This window comes from Penaeus vannamei, chromosome 34 (genome assembly GCF_042767895.1).
Source record: "Penaeus vannamei isolate JL-2024 chromosome 34, ASM4276789v1, whole genome shotgun sequence".
NCBI lineage: Eukaryota > Metazoa > Arthropoda > Malacostraca > Decapoda > Penaeidae > Penaeus > Penaeus vannamei.
The window spans coordinates 18691979-18699839 of NC_091582.1; positions in this window are offsets into that span (position 1 = coordinate 18691979).

The following is a 7861-nucleotide window of genomic DNA, read 5'->3' on the forward strand; positions in this document are numbered from 1 at the left end:
TCACGAGAACCCCTCTCCCCTCCTCCCACCCCTCACCAGAACCCTCCCACCAGCCCTCTCTTAGCCAGGAACCCACCTCCCCTCCTCCCCCTCCCCCCAAACCCTCCCTCCCTCCCCCTCCCCTCCCCTCCCCCACCCCTCCCTCCCCTTTCCCTCCCAATCTCCCCCCCCACCCCACACCCCCGCACATGCAACAAATAAGGAGGGGGGAGAGGATGGAAGGGGGTGGGTGGGGGGGGGGGAGGTAATTTCACACAAGTTTGATTAATATGCAACACCTTCCCTGCAGCCGTGATTAGCGCGTGCGTCATGTGTTGCGAGGTCTCATTTACATACTTTGGTGATATCTGTGCGCCTCCTGATGAATTCCCGGGGATCCATTAGGCTATGCGTTAGGAGGAAAAATTGTTTGTCTTATTGTTTTTTTCTGTTTTTTTCTTCTTTTTTTTGTTTTGTTTTTTTTTATGTGGGTTTTTGGTGTTTGATTGTTTTTTGTGTTTTTTTTTGTCTTTTTGCTTTTATTTTCTTTCATTGTTTTTTAATTCTTTGTTTTGCTTTTCTTCCATTCTTCTTGTCTTTCGTTTTCTTTCTTTTTTTCTTTTTTATTCTCTCCTTATTTCTTTTTTTTTATACTTTACTCATTTCTTTCTCTCTCTCCTACTCTTTCTTCCTTTTCTGTTGCTCTCTCTCTCTCTCTCTCTCTCTCTCTCTCTCTCTCTCTCTCTCTCTCTCTCTCTCTCTCTCTCTCTCTCTCTCTCCCTCTCTCTCTCTCTCTCTCTCTCTCTCTCTCTCTCTCTCTCTCTCTCTCTCTTCTCTCGTTTCTTCTCTCCTCTTCTTTCTCTCTCTGTCTCTCTTTCTCTCTGGCTTTCCCCACCAAGATTGAATTTTTTATTTGGCATATCAGCCAGAATAGCTCCAGGCACTTTTAGTTGTAGATAGATAATTGACGAGAGAGAGAGAGAGAGAGAGAGAGAGAGAGAGAGAGAGAGAGAGAGAGAGAGAGAGAGAGAGAGAGAGAGAGAGAGAGAGAGAGAGAGAGAGAGAGAGAGAGAAAGAGAGAGAGAGAGAAGGAGAGACAGACAGACAGACAGAGAAACAAACGCACACACACACACATACACATACACACACACACACACACAATCACACAAAAAACACCCACACAATCACACAAAAAAACACACACACAAACAAAAAACACACACACACATAAACAAACAAAACCGCACACACACAATCAAACCAAAAAAACACCCACACACGCCCACCCATCCAACACAAACACAGAAACCAAGAGAGACAGAAACCCAAGAGATAAGAGGCAAAGCATACTTCTCATTTCTCAATCTTCTCTCATCTTTATCTCTCGGTTAAGATGAGAGATAACACACACATCCCTCATAGTGCCACCATCTCTCACACTTGGCCGTTCACCTAGGCACTCCAGGGAGCCAGCGATCTTGGTGAACCGATGGCACTGTGAGGGGGAGGGTGGAGGGGGAGAGGGGAAGGGGGGGGTGGAAGGAGGGGGATGGAGGGGGTGGAGGAGGTGAAAGGTAAAAGGGAAGGAGAAAGAGGGAAGAGAAGAAGGTGGCAAGGAATAAAAGAGAGGCAGAAGAGAAAGGGAAGAGAGGGAAGGGCAAAGGGAAGGGGAGGGGGAAGGAGGGAAGTGGGAAAGAGGAGGGGAAGAGGGAGGAGAGAAGGAGAGGGGAAGGAGGGAAGGGAATAGGGAGGTGAAAAGGAAAGGGAAGAGAGAGGTAAGGGAAACAAGGTGAAGAGAAGGGAAGAGAGGAAGGAGGAGAGGGAAGGAGGAGGAGAACGGAAGAGGGGAAGGAAGGAAGAGAAGAAGGAGAGGAGGGAAGGGAAGGGGGAAAAAAAAAAAGGCATGGAGAGGGAGGGGAAGAGGCAGATTTTGGAAGAGGGAGGAGAAAGGGATAAGGAAGTAGAGAAAGGAAGAGGGATAAGGGAATAAAAGAGGAGCATGGAAGGGAAGAGGAGGAAAAAGAGAAAGGGGAAGGAGGAAAGGGAAGGAGGAATGGGGGGATGAAATGGAGAAATGAAGGGGTGAAAGGGAAATGGGTGAGGGGTTGAAACGGGGAAGGAGGAGGGAAATGTGAATAAAATAGGGAGAGGAAGCTGGGGATGAAAGAGGAATTAGGAATGTAAGATAAAGTGGGGAGAAGGAGGGAAAGATAGAAAGAGAGGGGAAGGGGAAGAGAGAGAAAGGGAAGGGTGCGAGGGAGTGAGTGAAAAAGGGAAGGTGAAGGGGTGAAACGAATGGGAATAGAGAGGGGAAGGGGACAAAAGGGGAAAGGGGAAGGATAAAGAGATAAGGGGAGAGAGGAATTTTTAGTATTGACGTCAGGAAAACACACACACACACATACTCTCACACACACACACACACACACACACTCACACACACATCAATAACAAAACACACACACACAATAACAAAAAAAAACACACAACACAAACACAGAAACACACACCCACACACAAACCACAACAAAACACAACATAACACCAAACAAACACACAAACACCCACAACACAACCACCCAAACCAACCCACAAACACCACAACCTCTCATCTTCCATTCTCCCAACCCCCCAACCCCCCAAAAAAAAGTGCATGAAAGCAGCGCTCCGATTCGCCATAACGCCATAAAGACTGACAGTAAAGCAACAGTCATTTCTTTCGCACACGATCTACTGTCGCGTGAATAGAAACGATGAAGACGTCAAATTGTTTGTAAAATTCTTGCTGTATCGTATGTCAGAACTTGGGACGATTGAGGCATCAGCGGCAGAGGCGGGGGCGGGGCGGGTGTGTGGCGGCTGTGAACGGTGTGTACGTGTGTGTGTGTGTGTGTGTGTGTGTGTGTGTGTGTGTGTGTGTGTGTGTGTGTGTGTGTGTGTATTTTTTTCTTTCTTTTTCTTTTTCTTTTTTCTCTTTCTTTTTCTCTTCTTTTTCTTTTCTTCTTTTCTTCTTCCTTTTCTTCTTCTTCTTCTTCTTCTTCTTCTTTTTCTTCTTTTTCTTTCTTTCTTTCTTTCTTTTCTTCTTTCTTCTTCTTCTCTTTCTTCTTCTTTCTTCTTCTTTTCTTCTTCTTCTTCTTCTTCTTTTTCTTCTTCTTGTTCTTCTTCTTCTTCTTCTTCTTCTTCTTCTTTTTCTTCTTTTTCTTCTTTTTCTTCTTTTTCTTCTTTTTCTTCTTCTTCTTCTTCTTCTTCTTCTTCTTCTTCTTCTTCTCCTTCTTCTTCTTCTTCTTCTTCTTCTTCTTCTTCTTCTTCTTCTTTCTTTCTCTCTTTCTTTCTTTCTTTCTCTTTAAGTAATAGTTCTTGTGAGTTTTGGGTTATGTCTGTGTCGTAAAGATGATTGAAAAAAAATGCAAAAAAAAGGGACTAGAAGAAGAAAGAAGAAAAGTAAAAGAAATATCGGAAGGAAGAATGATATGAGAAAGAAGAGAGAAGGAAAGAAATGTGTCGTAAAGATGATTGAAGGCAATAAGAGATAAGAAATACAAAAATAAATTTGGGGAGAAAGAAAGATGTGGAGGATATGAGAGAGAAGAGAATGAAAGAACGGAATTAATAATATAAGAATATTCATTACTATTGTCATGATAAGAGGAATGATGATAATAATAGCAATAGGATTGATACAAAGATAATTATAATGTGGATCTTAATAATAACGATGATGATTATAGTAGTAGCAGAAATATTAGTAATAATAATCATTGTAATAATGAATATGGTGACGATGATAGTAATAATTTTATTAGTAATAATGATAGAAATAATTGAATGATAATAATGATGATGTTGATGATAAATAATAATCATAATAGTAATAACTATAATAGTAATAATTATATGAAAATAATGATAGTGATAATAATAAAGACAACAATAATAGATAATAGTGATAGTAAGGATGATAATGATGCTGACAATATCAAATAAATGCAGTAACGGTAGAAGCAATCATAATAATGATGATTATAAAATTAAATTACTAAATTCTTTGATTATAAGATTAAATTACTAATTTCTTAGTATTCATTATTAATGAATGATTGCTGAATCCGTTTGAGTTTTGTACCATTTGATATCAAATTTCCGCCGCTTGTTGGGCTTTAAAGACTGTTTATTCATGCAGAACAAAATTTTTGATAAAAAAGCACATTATAATTGTTATGATGAGCTTCAAAAATGCGAGGGGAATTAGACAAAAAAAATAATACAATAATGATAATGATAATAATGATAATAATAATAATAATGATGATGATGATGATAATAATAATAATAATAATAATATTAATAATAATAATAATAATAATAATAATAATAATGATAATAATAATAATAATAATGATAATAATTATAATAATAATAATAATGGTAATAATAATAATACTTCGATTTTTTTTTTTCTTTTTTTATTCTTATTCCTTTCTTTTTCTTCTTTTTCTCTCCAAGAATAACACATATATATTTGGAGGTACGTCCAGAAGCCCGGTTAATACGAGACTTTGGGAAGGGGGGGGGGGGGAATAGGGGTGTAAACTTCCTTCGAAGATGAATACGAAAATAAAACGAAAATTCAAGGTTTGGCGGTGAATTATGTCTTGGAAAAATACTGGCCTAGGGTGTTATCCAAGATGGGATCACAGCTGGATTAAATTAATACGTTCGGTTACGGAATTAGCAGTGAAAAAGAAAAGAAAATATGTTTTTTGTAGTCCGGTTAAAGGGAGAGAGACACAAAGCATGTTTTTTTGTTTTTTTTTTTAAGAAAATGGGAGATAAATGAAAGTAGGAGGTAATAGAATATGGATAAACAGAATGAAATGTGTCATAGAAATAAGTGGGAAACAGAAATAAGTGGTAAAACTGGGAAACGGAAGAAAAAGGAATAAATAAACCAAAGAAAATGGAACACAAAAAATGGGAAACAAAAAGAAACTGGTACACACACAAAAAAAAAGAAAATGGGAAACAATAAAAAAATGGGAAACAAAAGAAAATGGAAGATAAAAACGGGAAACAAAAAAAGAAAATGGAAAACACCAAAGAAAATGGGAAACAAAAAGAAAATGAGATACAAAAAGAAAATGGGAAACGAAAAGAAAATGGGAAACAAAAAGAAAATGGGAAACACCAAAGAAAATGGGAAACTCGGGAGAACGGAGAACCTCAAAAGAAAACGAGACACATAAGGTTCCAGAAAGTCGGAAGCCACGGGGGGGGGGGGGGATTAATGGATGTATATATAGCGTGAATGTCAGTGCATCCGTCCTTGCAATGATCAAATAACTTCCTTGCAATGTTGATTAATTCCATCTCTACGTTGATTGTTATCTGACCGTGTATATAGTGCGGTAATGGCGAATATGGTGAGGTCTGTGACGGAATTTCAGATGGCAGGTGTAACAAGGGTTGTATTGGGTATGGTGGTGTGGTGATGTTTGTGGTGGTGTATATATGGTGACACACACAACACGTGTTTGTGTGTGTGTGTGTGTTTGTGTGTGTGCGTGTTTGTGTGTGCGTGCGTGTGTGTGTGCTTGTGGTTGTGTGTGTGTGCTTGTGGTTGTGTGTGTGTGTTTACACGCATTTACACTGTATATAATACATGCAGGTATAAGAAAAAAAATCCGAAGCTTCTGAACCAATATGCTCAAAGAATTCGAAACAGAAGACGAAGAAGAAGAAGAAGAAGAGGAAAAAAAAAAGATGAAGAGAAGGAGGAGGAGGAGGAGAAGAAAGAAAGATGTTCCCCGTAACGCATTTCTTATCAAACGGGAAAGACCGGTTGATCACGAGATAAATGCACGAGAATATTAATGTCATGAATTCTTATAAGCTGAATACATCAACCTCTTGCTCGCATCTGAGACGGGGAGAGAAAATGCATCTTAAAAATAACGGAATTTATTGCGGTATCCATTTACATAGGCCTTTTTTTTTTTTTTTTTTTTGAGTAAAAGAAGAATTTTGTGAGAAGAAATGTGTTGTGTGTGGAAAGGGAAATAGTTTGGTAGATGGATGGATAAATTGACAAATGTTTATGTCGGTTTATTAATGTATCTGTTCTTTTATGTCTGTACGGCAATGTTTATTTATTTATTTATCTCTCTCTCTCTCTCTATCTATCTCTCTTTCTCTCTCTCTCTCTCTCTCTCTCTGTCTTTGTCCCTATATATATATATATATATATATATATATATATATATATATATATATATATATATATATATATATATATATATGTGTGTGTGTGTGTGTGTGTGTGTTGCGTGTGTGTGTGTATGTGTGTACGTTTCCATGTACGTGTGCGCGTATGCACACATACACGGGAAAATACCATCTCCCTTGCCGACCTTCAGAAAAAAAAAAGAAAAAAATCTCTCTCCTTCCCCACCCGAGGAATAATGATATGACGTCACGCGTTGAGGGGGAAATGCAAGGACGTCCCGAGGAGCAACATGCAACGTGAAACCTCCTCCGGGAAAGCGCGAGAATGTTGCATCAACGTTGCAGATCGATCCGCGAGGGTCCTGTGATGAATGATTCTGGATATTCCTCTTGTCACACGTAAAGACAGCGCCATTTGGGTGGGTCGAAGGGATCGTGTGTGTAAATTTTTTTTTTAATTTTTTTTATTGATTTGTTCATTTGTTCATTTGTTTAATCATACCATTTCTGCTTTTGTTATGTATCTTTTATATATATATATATATATATATATATATATATATATATATATATATATATATATATCATCGTATTTTTTCTCGTTTTTTGTTATATATCTTTTATTTTACTTGCTTTTATCAATTTCCTTTGTTTGTTTTAATGTTCTGTTTTAAGGTTATTCTTTATTTTTATATGATATTAAAAACGTTTTTTTCCTCCATTATAAATCACACTAATGATCATTATTATAACCATTATCACTAACGCTATAATTCATTCCATTCCTGGTTCTATATTTATTCTAGATTTTCACATGTTCATACCGCTACCATCCACGTAAACTAAATTCTTATCATCACCGTCATCATTATCATAATCATTATCATTATCATTAACGCTCCCATCCCTCACGGTAATGGCAAGAAATATGTAGTAATTATGGCCAAGCTGGAGACCTAAAATATGAATACTTGATACAAGCTGCTGAAGTTTTGATTGACGTTATACCAGGTGACGAAATATATTGAGAAGACCCAATTAAGATAAACAGACAGATAGACAGGTGTACGAAGCGCTATATATCGATGAGAACCAATTAAGATACGGATAAACAGGTGTACTAAGGACTATGTCTCGATAAGACCCAATTAAGATAGACAGACGGATAAACAGGTGCACGAAGAGCTATGTCTCGATAAGACCCAATTAAGATACGGATAAACAGGTGTATGGATGGCTATATATTGATAAGAACCAATTAAGATACGGATAAACAGGTGTACTAAGGACTATATATAGATAAGACCCAATTGAGATAAAAAGACGGATATACAGGTGTACGAAAGGCTGTCTCGATAAGAACCAATTAAGATACGGATAAACAGGTGCACGAAGCGCTATGTCTCGATAAAACCCAATCAAGATACGGATAAACAGGTGTATGGATGGCTATATATAGATAAGACCCAATTAAGATAAACAAGCGGATATACAGGTGTTCGCATGACTATATCCCGTGGAGATATATTCAAAAAAAACAATTCCTGGTGAATTTAATTGATAAGAATGAATGTGTTGATGAGGGAGTTGTCAGTGGAGGTGCATTAATGAGGGCATTGTCAGTGAGGGTAAAAAAATGGTTGTCATTGAAGGTGAA